This window comes from Canis aureus, chromosome 22, assembly GCF_053574225.1.
Source record: "Canis aureus isolate CA01 chromosome 22, VMU_Caureus_v.1.0, whole genome shotgun sequence".
In the NCBI taxonomy this organism is placed as follows: domain Eukaryota; kingdom Metazoa; phylum Chordata; class Mammalia; order Carnivora; family Canidae; genus Canis; species Canis aureus.
Window position 1 is genome coordinate 215,641 of NC_135632.1, and position 19,625 is coordinate 235,265.

Here is a 19,625-nt window from a genome sequence, read left to right on the forward strand (position 1 = left end):
TTGCGGTGGGATCATCCTGGTGACGGCCTTATTTTTTGAAATTTAAATCATGTCACATCTAGTAGGTTTATGGCCAAGGGTGGTTCCGGCAGGGAATTGGTCCCGACAGCTAGTTAGGGCTTCCTCCTCCTCTTCCTTTCCCTCCTTATCATGATGAATACAATATTTTAAGGATGTCTTATCCCACCGAGCACCAATATGACCCCATCCTGGATGACATACACGGTTAGCCTTGAAATGATTGATAATAGCTGCAGTTTCAGTTTTCTTTTAACCTTGTTTTCTGCCCAAATGTTGTATTTTCTGGGCTCCGTGAAATAGATTATGCCAGAGGGAGAGAGAATAAATGAGAGGTGTGAGCAGTGGAGTAAAAAGGCCACAATCAAAAAAAAAAAAAAAAAAAGGCCACGATCAGAACAGAATAAAACTCCGTATTAAGGCTTCGGGGGTGTCTGTGTTGGAGGCGAGGGGATGGCCTACAGGGACCCTCCCCGCGCTCTCGCTCACGTCAGGACTCCAGGTGGAGGAGCCTATTGTCGACACGTATCACCTTCGTCAAGGTAGTGTCTGAACTGGACGCCTGACTCGCAGCTCGAATGGTGGAGCGTGTGCGTGTGTGTGTGCGTGTGCATGCGTTGCTCACCCTGCATGCCAGTCATGGGGGGCTTCGGCAGCTCATCTGGAAATCCAACGAGGATTCATAACATTTCCAGGCTCTAAATAACAATTTAGGGGATCCCTGGGTGGCTCAGCGGTTTAGCACCGCCTTCAGCCCAGGGCATGATTCTGGGGTCCCAGGATCAAGTCCCACGTCGGGCTCCCTGCATGGAGCCTGCTTCTCCCTCTGCCTGTGTCTCTGCCTCTCTCTCTCTGTGTCTTTCATGAATAAATAAACATCCTTAAAAAATAAAAAAAATAAAAATAAATAAATAACAGCTTAAAAAAGAACGTTTGGATGATGGCAGGACTGTGAGTGGGGACAGCCTCTTCCCCTCGTGGGGAGCGAGGCTCAGCGCGGCTGCCCTGGAACTCCCCGGCCGCGGTCCCAGCATTCCCCAGGAGCATCGTTTCTTCAACAAGGGAGAGTCCAAATAGCTGGGATCTGGGCCCGACCCAGCACACGTAGGCAGCCCTAGATGTTTGCAGACTTTAGTCACCTTCCCACAAAGGAAACGGGATGTGCGGCCGGCACAGTGCCTCTCACTCCCAGCCTTCACCTTCTCCGTCGTCTGCCTTCCCCGGGTTATATTAAGCTTAATCACAGGCTCACTGGGTTGTAGACTTCCCAGGGTCTGCAAGACAAAGAGGGTTTCTGGTTGACCTAGATGGTGCTGGGTGCATGAAGACAATGAGGAAGGAGGGAAGGAAGGAAGGAAGGGGGGAAGGAAGGAAGGAAGGAAGGAAGGAAGGAAGGAAGGAAGGAAGGAAAGGAAGGGAGGAAGGAAGGAAGGGAGGAAGGGAGGAGGGAAGGAAGGGAGGAGGGAAGGAAGGAAGGGAGGAGGGAAGGACGGAAGGAAGGGAGGAGGGAAGGAAGGAAGGGAGGAGGGAAGGACGGAAGGAAGGAAGGAAGGAGGGAAGGAAGGGGGGAAGGAAGGAAGAAGGAAGGAAGGGGGAAGGAAGGAAGGAAGGAAGGAAGGAAGGAAGGAAGGAAGGAAGGAAGGAAGGAAAGGAGGAAGGAAGGAAGGAAAGGAAGGAAGGAAAGGAAGGAAGGAAGAAGGAAGGAAGGAAGGAAGGGAGGGAGGGAGGAAGGAAGGAGGGAAGGAAGGAAGGAGGAAGCTCAGGCCCCGACCTGCAGCCCATCAGGCCTGGAGGGAGGATGCGGCCCACGGGGCGCTGTCTGGCCCCCTCTTCAGAAACCCGGACCCGAATACGCTTACCCTCCACGACTTTGACTTGCTTGTGTCGAAGTTTGTTCTCTAAACTCTTTTAGTTTGAAATAATTTCATGCTCACACAAAGACAGCAAAAATAAAACAGCTCCGTTTCTGAGCCCGAAAGCCGCCGCCCAGTGCAATTCCTACAAAAACTGTGTGGGAACGTCTCCCACGTGACTGTAACGGGATCATCAAAACAAGCTCACAGGGACGGACGCCTTCGGGTTGTCCCGCCTCACGGGCCGCCCAGGTGTTCACAGGGAACAAATCACATTCGTCAGAGCAACAGGGCCCAGAGCGGGATCAGCTGTCGCGGGTCCTTGGGTCTCCTGCTTCCTCCTCTGTGCTTCCTCGGTCGGCCCTGGACTTGCACAACTTTCACTACTTTCCGATTATTTTCTAGGATGTCTCTCCGATTGTGTTTGTCTGATGCTTCCTGATTTTTCATGATAAAATTGTTCTTTGTCACGATAAGAGTTTTGCGTGGAGGGACTCTGAATTGAGGCAAATCCCCCATTTCTTTTTTTTTTTAAACGATTTTATTTATTTATTCATGAGAGACCCAGAGAGAGGCAGAGACCCAGGCAGAGGGAGAAGCAGGCTCCCTGCAGGGAGCCCGACGCGGGACTCGATCCCGGAACCCGGGGTCACGCCCTGAGCCGAAGGCAGACGCTCCACCGCTGAGCCCCCCGGGCGCCCCAAATTCCCCAATTCTCACTCACTCTCACTTTACCTCCAGTTTTCACATCTGCTGGTGTCTCTTAGATGCATTGATTATTGCTATAATGGTTGCTAAATGGTGATCTTTAAAATTCCATCATTTCTCCATCTATCGGTATTTTACTGTAAGGAAAGGCTTTCTTTCCTCTTTTTCTGTATTAGCGTGGCTTAGAGATTCCTATTTTACTCAATAATTATGATTATTATACTATCAGTATTTATTTTGATAAATACATTGCCCCAGGTTTGACCAGAGGCAGTGTTTTTGAAGCCAACCTCTGTGCTGTTGTGACGTAGCCCTCGTTCTTGGAGAGGCTGTGAGTCTTTGAACAGAAACTCTGCTTTGCCCAACAGGCAAGGGGCTCTTCTCAGGGTCTCGGAACCTGGGCTTCGCTCCTCTGGGCTTCTTTCATCCCGGTTCATTCCCCTTGGGACAGGGCTCCGGGCGCGGTGCACGGGGGGGGGGGGGGCGGGGGGGGCAGGGGGAGGCGAGGGCGGGCCCGGCCCTGCGGTCCGTGGGCCTTTCTGGGTCCCCGCATCCCTTCCCTTCCGAGGTTCCCGACAGGCTAGACTCCCCAGGTCACCTGCCCCGTGGGCCGGCTGAGGAGCGTTGGACCGGGAATAGGGCCGGTCCCGGGGCAGAGGGAGCAAAGCGCGGGGCAAACTTCAGGGTGGCTCTCGAATCTTCCGCCTGCAAGTGGCAGAGGTCACTTCTGCTCCGTCACCGCCAGGCCGGCGCGTGGCCGGGTTTGACACCAGGAGGAGGGGAGAGGGCGCGTTTCCCCAGGGAGGGCCAGCGAACCTTTGAGAACCGCAGGGAGGGCGGCCCCAGGCGCTGCAGGAGGGGCCCCCTGTCTAGGGGGAGCCACCCAGCTCCCCGTGGGGAAGGAGGATCACCCACGAGCAGCCGCATTCAGTGCTGCAGGCACCGCTCTGTCTGCACCTGCTGGCTGCACCCTGCTCCCGACCCAGGTGACCCCGGGCGGCCCCAGGCGACCCCAGGCGACCCCAGGCGGCAGCGGCCGCCCCCCCGGCCCCCCGCCTCCCAGACCCCAACACCGCAGGCCTGGAGCTGCAGGTGCACGGTGCTGTGTGCGAGACGGTGAGCAGCCCACAATCCGTGTTGGGGCTGAGCGGGTTCCCAGGGGGGTTCCCAGGGGGGTTCCCGGGCGGGTCCACAGTGGCCATGGGAAGAACACATCCCTCCTTGTTCTGCTCACACAGGCTCCGAGAAATGGCCAAGGGCTCAGCCCCCCACCCGCAGATGGACTAATCCGTGGATTCCAAGAACCTTTAGCCCCCGAGGTAGAAGGAGCCTGGGCGGGGGGTGCAGCCTCCATGAACCTGGTTCCTCGGCCGGACCACAAGGCCCCGATTCTAGGGAGAATCGTGCTACGTGTCTGGTGCGTGTCTGTTTTCTGCCGGGAGCCACGGCTGCCTTCCCAGGCTCAGGGAATCTGTGAACCCAGGAAGATTAGGGCCATAGGGTCCAATCCAACCCCTTCGTCATATGGGGGACACAGAAATGGGGGTCTGGGTCCTTGTGCCCAACGGACCGACCCTATTTAACCATATTAGCTGACAACCCCATCGAAAGCTTTCGCCCTAAACCTTGGTTTTGCTTCAGTGAGTTCATTTCTCTGATATTACAGCTCAGTCTGGGAGAAAGGGAGGCTCTTGGAAAGTTCCGTGGACTTTTAGAGGCACAAGGGTATCATTTGGGACGTTCCTGCCTTGGTGGTTATTACCCTCCGAGCGCCTGCGGCGCTGCCTCCAGCCTCCCCTCTGCTCTCCGCAGGGACTCGTTACGTCTCTAACAAGCAGGCCTGCAGACGTGGGGCGCGGGCTCAGCGGAGGGTCTGCTCCGGGATCTCGCACGCCTGCTCCGGGATCTCGCACGCCGGCTGCTGCTGCCTCGCGCGGCGACCGACCAACCAGCAGCCCTGAGGCCGGCCCTGAAGCCGGAGGGGACGACTAGGCGGGCACACCGACAGGCGACAGGCGGGGGCCCCAGGTTTCACGGCACAGGCCCGTGCATCCTCCTCTTTCATGAAACTGGTTGCAGATGAACGGTATTTCCTTTTTGCAGATAAAGAAACCGAGGATCAATAATCTATTAAATATTAGAGACGCCTGGGGGGCTCAGGGGTTGAGCACCTGCTCAGGGCATGATCCTGGAGGCCCGGGATCGAGCTCAGGGCATGATCCTGGAGGCTCGGGATCGAGTCCCGCGTCGGGCTCCCTGCATGGAGCCTGCTCCTCCCTCTGCCTGGGTCTCTGCCTCTCTCTGTGTCTCTCATGAATAAATAAATAAAACCTTAAAAAATAATTTATTAAATATTTATTATTGAATATTTTCTAACAGCGTCCTCGGATGGGGTCTCAGGGGTCTGCGAGCCCCCGAAATGATCTGCAAAGACAACTACGTCGTCGTGTGTGTGTTGGGAGGGAGGGGAGAAAGAGGAGCACACGACTTTCATCGAATTCTGCAAATTCTGTGACTGTAAAAAGGTTCAGAACCACTTCTCTTGTAAAATAACTGGCAGATTAACCCCATTCGTGACATGGAGCCCTACCTCTTTAACGGGATCTCTCCTCTTTTTGCCTCTGTTTGCTGACCCCCCGCACGAGCAGACAAAAGGGAAAGCAAGACGATTGCAGAAGAGCCGTATTTGGATGAGTTTCCCTAAATCATCTCAGCTCTGGAAAGCTCAAAATCTTACTTCTACTTGTGATAGTCCTGACCCTGTTAGAGGCCCAGTAGGTCGGAGTGGAAAGAAACCCTAAAACACACCAGGGCTCGCGAACGGGAACGCTGAAGCCGAGGACGTTGATCGCAGCCACATAATAAATCAGTGTCTGGGTTAGTCCGCGTTTCTTGTCGAGAAATCAACTCCAATCTCAGCCGGGAACCTCTTGCCAAAATTTCTTAACAAATGACAATTCAGCATGACTCATTTTTTTTTTGACATCATGCAAATGAGGGTAAAAGACTGAGTGGCTTTCTGTCCGGAGATCAGGAAATGAAGTCTGTCTGGGGCCACACGTTCCCTTGGGACACGTGGTCGTGTCAGAAATGGGTTCTGGAAGAAGCGGGCCTTTGTCCGCTCCTGCTCCGTGAGCGAGCTCCTCCTCTTGGCCGAGGCTGGAGGGGTGGCCCCCACCCACGCTCCCAGGGAGCCTCACACCCAAGGCGGCCTCGTTAGGACGCCCACCAAGTTCTGCTTTCTCTAGAGCTGCCCTCCGAGGCCCCTTTCCTCCCAGGCCGTGTTGTGAGCCAAGCAGCCGCTGTCACATGCGGCAGAGCCGCGGGCACCGGGCCTCGTGGTGCCCAGGAAGCCCCCAGCGAACGCGCGAGGGGTGAGCGGGATCTTATTTCAAATCACCTTTTTGCCTGGCAGGTGGACTTCTTCGGGCCCGCGGGACGCTGGGCCCCGTGGCTTCCCCGAGGGGCAGAGCCCGGCGTCGCCCCACCGAGGAGGGTCAGTGGCACAAGCTGCGGGGCCTGGGTTCCTCCAAGGAACAGAACAGCGTTGCTCAGAGCGGCTGCACGGCTGCACGGGGCGGCTCATAAACAGGATGTGACTTCCTAGGGAGCAGAGAGCCTGGAGGATTCCTTTAGGTATTATTCACTCACTAGCAGACGACGGAGGAAGCGCGGCCCCGCCGGTCAGCGGCTGCCCGGGCAGGAGCCCCAGGTCTGGGGGCGCGCGGTCGGGTCAGGAGGCTCCGCCTCCCCGCCTGCCTGGGGTCCTTCATCCCCGTGCGTCATCCCCCGAGCTCCACTCCCGCGGTCGTGCCCTGACTTCATTTGGGGCCCCTCAGGTCAAAAATTTTTTTTTTCAGATTTTATTTATTTATTCATGAGAGACAGAGAGATAGAGGCAGAGACGCAGGCAGAGGGAGAAGCAGGCTCCATGCAGGGACCCGATGCAGGACTCGATCCCGGGACCCGGGGTCACCACCTGGGCCCAAGGCGATGCTCCACTGCGGAGCCCCCAGGCGCCCCGAGTCAAGGTTTCAAGAACCAAAGACTGCGGCTCCTGAGCTCAACCAAGTACCGTCTGAGGCGCTTCCCCTTTGGAGCACACTGGGTGTGGGGGGATGGGGTCCGGGGGGGCCCCCCCCGAGGCCCGGGCACTGCCCCCTGCCGGCCTTACATCCTCTGCGCGCAGGCCAGGCCAGCCCGGGGCTCCTGCTGCCACTGGACCCAGCAAGCTGTGCAGGGCCGCGTGCTCGGGGCGCGCCTTGTGGGCACAGACCTCATCACCCGCCCCTGCAGCTGGCCCGGAGCCAGAGGGGGTGGTGACCTGGGAGCCGCAGGCACAGGCCCGCCCGGGCCTCAGCAGAGCCCAGAGGGTAACCAGGACACACACACACCCCGGGCAGGGGTGGGGGCGGCGGCCAGGAGCAGCCCTGGGCTTATGGAAGGTGAGGGCTTCCTGGGCCCAGGAGGAGGCTCGGCTACTCATGGTGCGGGTGTGCTCCCGCCACAGTGCACGGGGTCTGCCCCCAGCCCCAGCCCCAGCTCCAGGCCCAGGCCCAGCCCCAATGAACCCCAGCTCCAGGCCCAGGCCCAATGAACCCCAGGCCCAGGCCCAGGCCCAGCCCCAACCCCAGGCCCAGCCCCAAACCCAGCCCTAGCCGCAGCCCCAGCCCCAGGTCCAGGCCCAGCCCCAATGCACCCCAGCCCTAGCCCCAGCCCCAGCCTCAGGCCCAACCCCAGCCCCAGCCCCAACCCCAGTCCCAACCCCAGCCCCAGGCCCAGCCCCAGTGCACCCCAACCCCAGCCCCAGCCCCAGCCCCAGTGCACCCCAACCCCAGCCCCAGCCCCAGCTCCGGGCCCAGGCCCAGCCCCAATGCACCCCAGCCCCAACCCCAGCCCCAGCCCCAGCCCCAACCCCAGTCCCAACCCCAGCCCCAGCCCCAGCCCCAGCCCCAATGCACCCCAACCCCAGCCCCAGCCCCAGCTCCAGGCCCAGGCCCAGCCCCAATGCACCCCAGCCCCAGCCCTAGGGCCAACCCCAGCCCCAGGCCCAGCCCCAGCCCCATCCCCAAGCTCTGCCGCGGGGCCCACGGGCTTCACCCGCTGCACGTTCACGGAAGAGGCGGTGTCCGGGGCAGGTGGGGGGGGGCAGTCCGTGCTCCTTTCCCACACTGATTAGGATCAGCCCAGGCTTTGGAAGCTGCAGTTAAGGATCTCGGCCCAAGAGTCTCCCCCTGCCTGCCCCACCCGCCCGCTGGCTGCTGGGCTGCTGGTCCACCTGGGAGCTGAGGTCAGGGCTTTGGCGGGCGGGGAGGGAAGGGGAGGAGAGGGGTGACTGGGGGTGGGGGTGGGGGTGGGCAGGGGTGACTGGGGGCAGGGGGACGGGGTGATGGGGGGAGCTGGTGGAGGGTGCATGGGACGGGGGAGGGGTACTGGGGTGGGAGGGGTGGGGGAAGGGCAGGGGAGGTACCTGGGGGTGGGGAGGGCCTGTGGGAGAGGAGCTGCCTGAGGTGGGGAGGGGCGGGGCGCGGAGAGCAAGGGCGAGCAGGTCAGAGGAGTGGAGGGCGGGCAGGGCTGTTGCCCCACCTGGCTCGCGGGTGCAGCTTTGCCTTGCGCTCGGCCTGGACTCATTTTGTTTCTTCCCGCCTTCGAGCCCCGGGAGGGGAGCGTCCTGTGCCAGGTCGAGGAGGAGGGAGGTGCCCTGGCTGTGGCCCCGGACGGTGGCCGACCAGCGGTCAGCAGGCCCCGGGCACCCAGTGGCGGGGCCAGGACCTGAACCCCGAGCCGGCCCCGGCGGAGCCTGCAGGTCCCTGACCTGGGACAGAGGGGGAGGCTGCGCGGCCAGGACCAACCCGCTGGCTCCCGGGATGCTCCCAGCGAGGGAGCGGGAAGCCTGGTGCTGACCCTGCGGCCGCCGGTGCCCGGAGGGCGGCCCCACGCAGAGGGCTCCCGGGGCCCAGCCCCCTGCCCCTTCCGAGGCCTGTTGTCCCCCGGCCGGCAGGGCCCTGGCGCCGTGAGCCGCGGTCGCCTGCCTGGGCCACAGCCGAGACCGGGGGCTGTGCCTGCAGCTGCCGAGAGCGATGCCCTCGTCCCCACCGCTTTGGCGACCGGACCTTTGTCTCCGGCCCACGGCGGTCCTGCCTCCAACCCTCGCACTTGCCTGTTGGCAGCAAAGCGCCCGCTCTGGCTCGTCGGCCTCCACGACTACACTGCGGGCGCCCGGGGCCGTGTCCGTCCTCTCCCCCCTTCACCCGCTTCCGCCCCAGGCCTGTTAGGGTCCCGCACGTGGTTCCCAAGCGGGAGGACGTGGGAAGCGCCGGCCTCGTGGATGCCTCACTGACCCCTCGATGGAGCTCCCCAGGAAGCACACTAAGCCTGGGGACACCCGTGTCCCCACCGCAGAAGGGCTGGGCCACCCTCTGCCAAGGCAGAGTCATAGCCTAACCCCAAGTCCCCTAAAATCCATCCGGGGTGGGGGCAGGACTAACCCGGCCGGGCGGAGCCGCAAGTCCGGCCGCCGGGTTACTGGGAGGCCGGCTCCTGGCCTTCCCGCCCAGTGGCAGCCGTGATCCAGTCTCTTCGCCCAGAGACGCCACGTATCATACGCATTTTTATGTAGTTTTAAAAGATTTTATTTATCTATTCGTGAGACACAGAGAGAGACAGGGAGAGGCAGAGACCCAGGCAGAGGGAGAAGCAGGCTCCACGCAGGGAGCCCGACGCGGGACTCGATCCCGGGTCCCCGGGGTCATGCCCCGGGCTGAAGGTGGCGCTAAACCGCTGAGCCACCCGGGCTGCCCTATTTTTATATTTTTTTTACGATGAACTAATGAGGTGGTTGTGAGCATCCTCGGTGCCTCTGCGGGTCCTGGTGATGTGGTGATGGCTGCGGGGTGACCTGGAGAGATTTAGGGTTCACTGACCCTGAGAACTGGGGAACGAGTTGTGCGCGTTAGGGTGGCGCCTGGCGATACCGGTGGAGTGGTGAAGTCGGGATGTCCCAAGTGCTACCTGGAAGAAGACAGGTGTGGCTCAAGGGTAGTGGGAAAGGGCCCAAGGGGACACAGTTGGGCGCAATTTGAGACCGATGGGGTGTGCTCGGCCGTCTTAGCAGGGCCCACTGCGTGGCCAGGGGCACCGGCGGAGAGCAGCGGGGTGCTGGCTGTGGGCCCTCGGGAAGCATCTGGGGACGTGCTGTCACCTGGGGCCTTTGCACTGGCAGGAGGGGCCGCGGAGAGGAGTAAAGTAGCCCGGAGCGGAGGAAGGAGGACGGACACGGACGCGCTCACATGTGATGTAAGGTGACCGAGGCACAGGGTGTGTCTAAGAAAGAAAAGGACAAAAGGAGACTCGATTAATTAAGTATGCTGGGTGCCCCCGGGTCGCCCGGAGAGGACAGACGGGTCCTTGAGGCCCCGAGCCCCGCGGCCCCCCCGCAGCCCAGGCCTCACCGGTGCCTGTCTGGCCTCTGGCTGTCCCAGGAGCCGCCCCGGTGGCAGGTGCAGCCCCAGCTCTGGGGAATGGGGAGGGGCGCCTGGGCCGGCCTCCCGCGTCCTCCGTCCGCTGCCCGGGGAGGCGCCCACGTGTCCCGCACGCGGCCAGCGGGCACCCAGACTGAGGGGCTCTTCCCTCCTGGGTCGGCCGGGGCCTCGGGTCACGCCTCCCGCGGAGCAAGCCGGGCAAGCCCAGACTCCTCCGGGCCGCGGCTCGGGTGCACGCGGGACCTCGGTGCCTTGGTGTCCCCTGGCAGGAGCTCGGGCTCCGGTGACCCGTCCGGTAAGGAAAGCCAGCAGGAGGTTGTGGCTCCGAGGAAAGATTTCAGTGAAAAACAAGGATTTCTCGTATCGGGACAAAAATGAGCAAAGTTCTTTGAATCTCCCCAGGGAAGAGCCCGCTGTCTTTCTGGAACAGTCCAGGAAAAGGCATCCTGCTTCCTTCCAAGCCGACTCCTTGGTATTCCGGAGCCCGACGGACGCGTCCTCCCACCTATAAAATCGAGCAGCGGCGGCGGCCTCCTCCCTGATTCAGGTGATGTGATTTTTTCCGCGTAAAAAAAATTTTTTTTCCCTGCATTTTTTCTCGACTCTTAAACCTTTAGCACCTGCAGGCAACAGAACTAATGAAGTTGTAAACATGAGAATGGGGGGGGGGGGAGCTTGGAAACCACCGGCCTTGCTGAGTTTGTTGCCTTCGTTTTGAGGAGCACGTGTGCTCGTGGTCTACACCGCCTGCCCTCAGTGGAGCCGTATTTTCTGCTATTAAACTGGTTCCCCGTCACGGATGCAATGAAGCAGGCCATTATTCCAGGGTGTTCCGGGAACGGCCTCGGGTCTCAGGAGCCCCCCCCCCCCGCCCCGCCGCCCGGCTCCCGGAGCAGCCCAGCCTCGGCACAGCGAGTGGCCGTGTCCTGGTCCTGCTGCCCGGACGGGCTGCAGATAACCCCGCCCGGGGCATCGGCACAGGCTGAATTTATTCTCCAGGGTGACTTGGGGTTCCGCGTCCCTGCAGGGCTGGGGGGGGCAAAGGCATACAGCACCACCCGGGTGCTCCCGAGGACCCCAGGGCTCCCGGCAGCCGTCATCACGCGTGCCGTCGCACAGCCCCACAGCGAAAAGCCCCGCGCTGGCCGGGCTCAGGGAGTCCGCGGACGTGCCGTGCAGAACGGGCTGCTTGATTTTATGATGCGGCCGCGGGTTACACGCGAGACTAATAAAGGAACTCCATAAAGTGGGCTTGGAGCGGTGGGGCCGCGCCCGTGCCAGACGGCGCGCTGCTCCGGCGGTTTACGGGGGGCGCGGCGGCCCGGCCCTCCTGGTTCTTGGCTCTTCAGGCCCTTCTGTACCGGGGCCTTTTTTTTTTATTTTTTTTTTAATTATTTATTTATTTATTCATGATAGACACAGAGAGAGAGAGTGAGAGAGGCAGAGACACAGGAGGAGGGAGAAGCAGGCTCCATGCAGGGAGCCCGACGTGGGACTCGATCCCGGGACTCCAGGATCGCGCCCTGGGCCAAAGGCAGGCGCTAAACCACTGAACCACCCAGGGATCCCCCCTTTTTTTTTTTAAAAGGTTTTATTTATTTCTCCATGAGACACACAGAGAGAGAGAGAGAGAGAGAGAGAGAGAGAGGCAGAGACCCAAGCGGAGGGAGAAGCAGGCTCCACGCAGGGAGGCCCGACGTGGGACTCGAACCCGGGCCCCCAGGGTCACAACCTGGGCCAGAGGCAGACGCTCGCCCAACGGAGCCCGCAGGAGCCCCCGAGGGAGGCTTCCTTGAGACACACCCAGCTGCCCCCTTGCATCAGGTTTGACCGCCTTAAAGGAGGGTTTTAAGCACAGGAATGACTTTCAGGGTCGAAGAGTATTTTGGGAAGAAAAAGACAAATGTTCACAATGTTTCCCCAGCGGGAACCGCATGTGCCATAGAGTGTGAATGAGAAGGAGACGCGGAGGCAGCGCCAACCCCACGGAGACCGCGAGCCTCCCGCACGGACCAACAGGTGTCGAAACCTTCCCACCAGTGAGTCTGGCCCCCTTTGTTGGGCTCGGACCTTTTTGCGCATCTCAGACAATTGGGTAAGAACCGAAGGCCGTCAAGATTATTCCCAAATTCATTGTCTACAGATAACAATTCACGTGCAAACTTTTTTTTTTCCTGGGCGTGTCTTGTAGATCTACGGATGCGAAAGATGCACACGCGGATGTCGTGCGCTACCTTTTTCGCCCTGTGATCTTCCCAGCGGTCACAATGTTAAAGAAAATCCGATTATTCAAAAAATATGTAGTTATTATTGCCCAGAAGGTTGAAGGACTTTCCCCAAAGGAACCAGTGGAGAACGAAGAGTCTAAAGGTCCTCCAAGCAGGTCCCAGGACGGAAGGCCGCGTGCCGCAGCCCGTCCAGGTAAAGTTCTGGAAGGGCAGGTGTGAGAGCGCCCCGTCCCCTCTTCGGTGCAGGGAGGGAAGCGGGAGTCGCAGGGCGAAGGAGGGCTGGGGTCGCACATCCCACTTGTGATAACGGGACCGGGAAGGGAGCCGGCCCGAGCGCGCGATGAAAATGCTCTAGAAAGAGCCTGAGCGGCCGAGTAGCCAAGACCAAGTGTGTGAGGACGGGGGAGCCGGGGGGAGCCTGGATCCCTGAGGCTGTCCCCGTGGCAGGGAGCGCAGCCCCTGGATCCCAGGCGGGGGGGCGCACCTGCAGCGCAGTCACCTGCAGGCACCTGCCGCCGCTGCACCCCTTGGCCGGGGCGCCCTGAAGCGCTTGGCCACCAGCCCTCGGCGAGGGCCTGGGAGCTCCGCTCCGTGGCTCCTGGCGTAGTCGCGGCCGGTGTGGACCCACCGTGACTGTCGCTGCGCACGAGGCGGACGGGGGATGCAGGTGGCCGGTCCCCAGCCCCCCGTGTGCACCGAGGACATCGGGTCGCGTGGGGTGGGGCCATGGCAGGCCAGGTGCGGCTTCGGGGGTCCTCCTTGGTCCTGGTGCCTGGACACGGGCAGTTTTCCCTCCTTTGGACTCATTTTCTCCTTTTGGGGTCACCTCTCTGGCCGCCCCCACCCCCTCTTTCACCCGGGGAACTGGTATCCTTCGCAAGCAGCATCCGGGGGACTCTCAGGCCCTCACCCTCCCTGAAGCCCGTGGCCGTGCTGGGGGTGCAGGTGAGAGGTCTGGAGGGGCTGGAGAACCTTCTGCGGTTGGGGCCGCGTGAGCTCTGCAGGACACCCGGGGTCCGCTGCAACCAGGGACGCGGCCAGGGTGCAGCGGGAGCCCTGCTGTCTGGACGCGGCCGACCCAGGGGTCATGGCCACCTCAGCGGGTGGGGAAGGACCCAGCCGGCCTCGGGGAGGTCCCGTGGCCCCGCCGCCTTTGTGAAAGCAGCCTTCCCGGGGATGCTTTTTTAACTTCTCTTTCTCCAGGGTTCAATAGACTCAGGAAAAGAGAACCTTGGGATTTTTCTTTCTTTTTCTTTTTTTTTTAAATCCACAAAAACCCCTCAAGACCCAAAAATCCAATTCTACTAACAAACCCTTTTATTTATTGGGCTCCTGTTAATTCCGGATTTGGAAAAATAGACCTGGAAGGGAGGCGGGCACTCACCACTTCATTATCTTTGAAGAAAGGTCCAGTAAATAGATTAACAGAGTAAACCAGATTAGGGAGGCAGGGCCCGGATTCGGCTAAGAACCAAAGTCTCCTTCAGCTGTCCGGCAGCTGGATTGCTTGCACGTTACTACGAAATGGGCAAGTTTTCTGTTTCTGAAAAAGGATAATGTGGGGCCTCCGGGGGGGGAGGGGTGGCAGTTGGACACGAGATGTTGGTGTAGATCGGGGTCCTCCTCGCGTGACCTCCTGGTGCCCGCGGCGCTGATGCTCGGGCGGCCTGGAGCCGCGGGGGGACGCGGGCGGCGGCTGCAGGCTGGGCGGAGGGGGGAGCGGGGGGCGCCTGCCCCTAATAAAAGGAAGGAAACAGGTGATCCAGTACCTACTGCACGCCTTACCTTGTTTCCCCGCGGCTCCCTTTATTACACTTTCCAGAGGTTGCATTTTTTCACCAGTTGAAGGTCCGTGGCAACCCACGTGGGGCTGGTCCTTTTTCCAACAGGATCTGCTCACGTCATGTCTCTGTGCCACAGCTGGGTCATTGTCACCAGGTCTTAAACCTTCTCGTTACTGTTATAGTTGGTGCTGGTTCTCCGTGATCGGGATCATGAAAACGTGCTTGAAAGCTCCAATAATTACATTTTTTAGCAATACGGTATCTTTAAGTCAAGGCATGCATATTATGTTTTATTTTTATTTATTTTTATTTTTATTTTTTATTTTAATGGTTTTTTAAAAAAGATTTTATTTTATTTATTCATCAGAGACACACAGAGACACAGGCAGAGGGAGAAGCAGGCTCCACGCAGGGAAACTGATGTGGGACTCGATCCCGGGTCTCCAGGATCACACCCCAGGCTGAAGTCGGCGCTAAACCACTAAGCCACCGGGCTGCCCCGTACTACCAAATTTTTTGTCGGAAGGTTGATCGTCTCTCTTCCCATCAGCAGAGAGGAATGCCTGATTTGTCACCCTACACTGACCGTATTGTTTTCGATATTTTACAAATTCGATTTAGAGGACGTGAGTTTCAATTTTACTTTTACATATGTCTTTGATCATAGGTGGACTTAGGGGTTTTTTTTTTAGTATTTATTTATTTATTTATTTTTATTTTATTTATATTTATTTATTCATTTATATTTATTTTTATTTTTATTCATTTTATTTATTTATTTTCACTCATTTTTATTTATTTATTTATTTTTACTCATTTTTATTTATTTATTTATTTTTATTTATTTTTTATTGATTTATTTTTATTTTATTGATTTATTTTTATTTATTTATTTTTTATTTTATTTATTTATATTTATTTATTTTACTTTAATTTATTTATTTATTTTTATTTTACTTATTTTTATTTATTTATTATTTTGTTTATTTATTTTTATTTTTTTATTTTTATTTTTATTTTATTTACTTATTTATTTACTTATTTATTTAAGGGAGCGAGCACATGCAGGGGGAGCAGCAGAGGGTGAGGGAGACTCCCCACTGAGCGTGGAGCCCCACTCAGGACTCGATCCCAGGACTCCGAGATCATGACCTAAGCCGAAGGCAGACACTTAACCCACTAGGCGCCCCTGAACTTAGTTTTATGTATTTATTAGCAACTTAACTTCTTCTCTGGATTATCTGTTTACGATTTTGACCTTTAGAGAAAACTGAAGCCTTCGTGTTTTTCCTGTTGCTGTGCCATAGATGCATTATTGAGGGTTTTAAAAACCCTTTAAAAATCAACTGCATTGGGACACCCGGGTGGCTCAGCGGTTTGGTACCTGCCTTTGGCCCAGGGTATGATCCTGGAGTCCCAGGATCGAGTCCCGCATTGGGGTCCCTGCATGGAGCCTGCTTCTCCCTCTGCCTGTGTCTCACCCTCTCTCTGTATCCCTCATGAATAAATAAGTAAAATATTTTTTAAAAAAATTAAAAAAATAAAATCAACTGCATTTTAATGTCACACCCTCTATGGCCGCCTTTGGAGAAAGACCAGTCCCAGATGTAAAGGGGCAGTTCCCTCATACACGACCTCAGTTATTTTGGGGTATTGAGTCGTTTTTATTTTGTGTAAAGAATGCACAAGAAAATGTGAGCCTAGGTTTTCCTCAGCACACTTGCTTCCCATTAAGCGGATCTTTTGTGCTGAAACAGACTTGCAGACCCACCAGAGCCGACCGGGCTGCTGGCAGTAAGATGCGCAGGGCCTGGCGTCCGCGAGGAAGGACGGGGCCCCTGTGGCACGTTGCAGGAGGTCAGACCTTACGCCTCACGCGGCGCGGAGCGGGGTTATTCCCATAACTGAACTCCCCATCGTGACTGCAAACGTCTACCTGAAGACCGGGCCGTGGACAAGACGGAGGAGAGCTCTCTGGTTTGGTGCAATAGATTCTCTATGACCGTGGCTTTCAGACTCTTTTTTTTGGATCATGACACTCGGCGAGGGGACCTTTTGTTTCATAGGCCGGTGACACATGCGTGTTGGGAACCGAAGCAACATTTCACGATGCAATACTTACTGTGCAAGATACGCTCTGATATCTGCCGTCTCCTCTTTTATTTCATTGAAGCAAAAGTGCTGACACTTCTCGCCAAATTGATCCCTCAATCCATTAGAGGGTCGTGACTTATCGAGTGAAAAGTCCCCGTGGGGAGCTGCCCAGAACAGCAGGTCCGCGGAGGCCGTCATGAGGGTCCCCGTAGCCGCCGGCCACAGCGTAAAGTGGTACGTAGGATTTTTTTTTTCCCAGCATGAGATTAAAAATAGGTGTTTTAATCCTGGTTGACCTCTGTCCTTAGGGCCTGCACGTCACTGCCCCCCACCCTCACCCCCCGTAGTGGATTTGGGAGCATCCAGAATGTGGCCCCGTAAGGCCAGGCCTGGAATCCCATAACCAATGTCTCCTGGACCATCTGAGCTGGGCCAGCTAAGCCTGGGACAGGGCGTCATCCTTCAGCAGCTTCCCAGGACCCCTTGGCTGCGCACACAAAGAGGACCCGGCTTTTCTTGTTTGGGCCTTTGCTCCTTCCTATTTGATTGAATTTGAAGAGGAACTGTTTGCCTTTGGCTGCACATCCTGAATCATAATCAGGATGCTGCTGGCACAGAAAACCTGCTCCCACCCTTCGCCTGAAATAACCGAACAGGGGAAGTTAGAGTCCCTCCCGTCTCCAACCTTAAAGAAAGAGGCTCGTAATTCATGGTGTGCTGGCGATACATCAAAAGTCAATCCGGTCACTTACAGGAAAATCGAGGAGGGCAGAACAATGAATATGGAGTGAGATTCAAACACCTCATTAAAGGGACAAACTGTCCCGCTGACCCCAGAATAGAGATCCTTACGAATTTGTTACCGGAGTCCAGGGGCCTCCAAGATGCTTCCCCGCGCGTGGGGTAAGACGGGGGCACAGGCCACGCCCTCTGCTCTTTTCCGTTCTTTGGCAGATATGCGTTTCCTTGATTTATTTATTTATTTGTTTGTTTGTTTATTTATTTATTTATTTATTTTTAGATATGCTTTTCCCGACCTGTCCATCGGGGACGGTGCTCCTCGGGCACGTTGGTTCCCACGTCGCCACAAACTGGGTGGCGTAAAGCCACAGCGACGTCGTCCCTTGCAGCTCTGGAAGCCGCGGGCTGGGAGCAGGGTGCTGGCAGGGCCACGCTCCCTCTGGAGGCCCCGTCCCCCAGCCTCTGGTGGCCCCGGGGCATCCTTGGCTTGTGGGCGCATCGCTGGGTCTGCGCCTTCAGCTTTGTGTGGCCGCCCCCCTTCCCGAGTGTGTCTCCCGGGAGGATAACCGACCCTGGGTTTGGGGTCCCCCTGCCGAACGCAGCCTGACCTCACCTGGAGATCCTGCATTCACTTACCTTTGGGAGGACCCGTTGGCCAACGAAGATGATGCACATGGATCCGGGGGGGTGGGACTGGCCATCTCGTTCGGGGCCCACCACCATCCGACCCACTTGGGGGGTACAAAGTCGGAAAGGACAGGGCTGCTGTCCTCCAGGAGCTCAGCGTAGTGCGGGAGGCAAATAACGGAAGGACAAGGGGAAAAGAGCAGGTGCAGACAAGCTGTGCTGCAAGGCCCGGGGCATCTGAGCAGGGTCTGCGTGGGGCCTCGGGTCGCGAGCTGCTTGGGCCAGGACGGCTGTGAGTTTGTTTGTTTTTTAATCTCGGAATCTACCGTTTCCTGGCATTTGGAAATCACCGTAGAAGCCATCAGGTGGACCAGACAAGTCCAGGTTGAGTAAAGAAGGTCAAGGCTGGCCTGGTCGGAGTTCTTGGGTTTGGGTTCTGGGCCCCCCAGCCTGTCAGCCGACTCGGGGTGGAGGGGGCAGGTCCCGAGGCAGAGCTGAAGCCCAAGGCCTGGCTGAGGTTCTGGGGGCTCCGCGGCTGGGACGTGAGCAGCTGGACGGAGGGAGGGGGCCCTTGGCTTTGTCTGTGATGGAGAATGGAAAAGAGGTGCACCCGGCCTGCTCCCAGGTCGGAGGGCGAGGGTGCCCCGTGTGTGCGAGGCGCCCCGGGCCCCGGTGGCTGCCAGGCGAGCCCCCCTTTGCCGTAAGGACGCGGGCCTGGTGCGTCTCTGCACCTGTGTGCTGGGGGGCGGCTCCTGAGCGTCCTCACCGCGGATCTGCCAGTGACGAAGCGCAGGGGGGTGCTCACTTCCGTTTCCCGGACCCCGTTTCTACGACCTTTGTGAAGGTCACCAGCAGGTCTTTCCACCTTCCTAGGACTTGACCTTCTTCGGGACCGTTTCTCACATCAAATAGGTTTGTGGTGATAGACACTATAAAAATAGCAATTTGGATGTAAAGTGTTTGCTGTTATGGAGAAGAAAGTATTTTTTTAAAAAAACGATTTATTTTATTTCTTTTAGAGAAAGGGAGCAGGGGTGGGGGGGGCAGAGGGAGGGAGAGAACCTCAGGCAGAGTCCCTGCTGAGCTCAGAGCCCAACGTGGGGCTGGATCCTGCGGGACCTGAGCCCAACCCAGAGGGAGACACCAACCCCGAGCCACCCGGGCGCCCTTTATTCTTAAGGAGCAGAGGCTGAAGTGTTTTGGGCTGACGTCTTATGTCAGACGCTTCAGCGAAAGTGTAGATAAATACACCTAATATCACAAAATGGTAAGAAGTGCTCAATCTAAGAGGAAGGCATATGGGTGTTCACTGTTCTGTTTGTTCGTTTTTCTCTGTGCTTGAAAGTAGTTGTGATTCAGAGCTTGGGAAAGATCGAGAGGAGAAAGTCCTTTTTTTTTTTCTTAAGGTTTTATGTATTTATTCATGAGACACAGAGAGAGAGAGGCGGAGACCCAGGCAGAGGGAGAAGCAGGCTCCATGCAGGGAGCCCGACACGGGACTCGATCCTGGTACCCCGGGGTCACGGCCTGGGCGGGAGGAGGACGCCCCACCGCGGAGCCCCCCAGGTGTCCTGAGAGAAGAAAATTTTTGATGTAAAGTTTCTTGACCGATGTTTCATGGATTCCAGGAGAAAGGTGGGTGGGTACCAAGGATTAGGAAGCTTCTAAATCTAGGTGTGAGCTTCTGTGCTGTGTGCGTGTTTCACTGTGGGGAAAGGTTCACTGTTTGTGGCTCTTTACTGCCTCTCAAATGCTCCATGACTGCTCGTCCCCAAAGTTAGACACTATTGCTTAAAACTAGAAATAGGGCAGCCTGGGTGGCTCAGCCGTTTAGCACCTGCCTTCAGCCCAGGGCGTGACCCCGGGGTCCCGGGATCGAGTCCCTCGTCGGGCTCCCCACATGGAGCCTGCTTCTCCCTCTGCCTGTGTCTCTGCCTCTCTTTCTGGGTCTCTCATGAATGCATAAATAAAATCTTAAAAAAAATAAATAAATAAAAATAAAATTGGAGTTAAATCATAAACATGAATTCTATATGATGATCCCTTTCTATCCTTCACCTCATTTCTTGAGCTGTCTTTGCTTTACTAAAG

General features: G+C 57.3%; 1 long non-coding RNA gene across 3 annotated transcripts; it reads left to right on the forward strand.

The window, feature by feature from the left end:
- The first annotated feature begins 6,429 nt into the window (after positions 1–6,429).
- Positions 6,430–19,380, forward strand: LOC144293618 (uncharacterized). Of its 3 annotated transcripts, none has more exons than XR_013360782.1 (7): positions 6,430–7,024; positions 10,463–11,884; positions 11,985–12,155; positions 12,252–12,481; positions 14,440–14,659; positions 16,246–16,400; positions 16,921–19,380. It is a non-coding gene; the product is annotated as an uncharacterized LOC144293618 (long non-coding RNA). The 3 variants fall into 3 exon arrangements; XR_013360783.1 differs by having other exon boundaries at positions 6,439–7,024; positions 10,463–10,607; positions 11,649–11,884; positions 16,246–19,380; XR_013360781.1 differs by having other exon boundaries at positions 16,246–19,380.
- Positions 19,381–19,625: the final 245 nt, after the last annotated feature.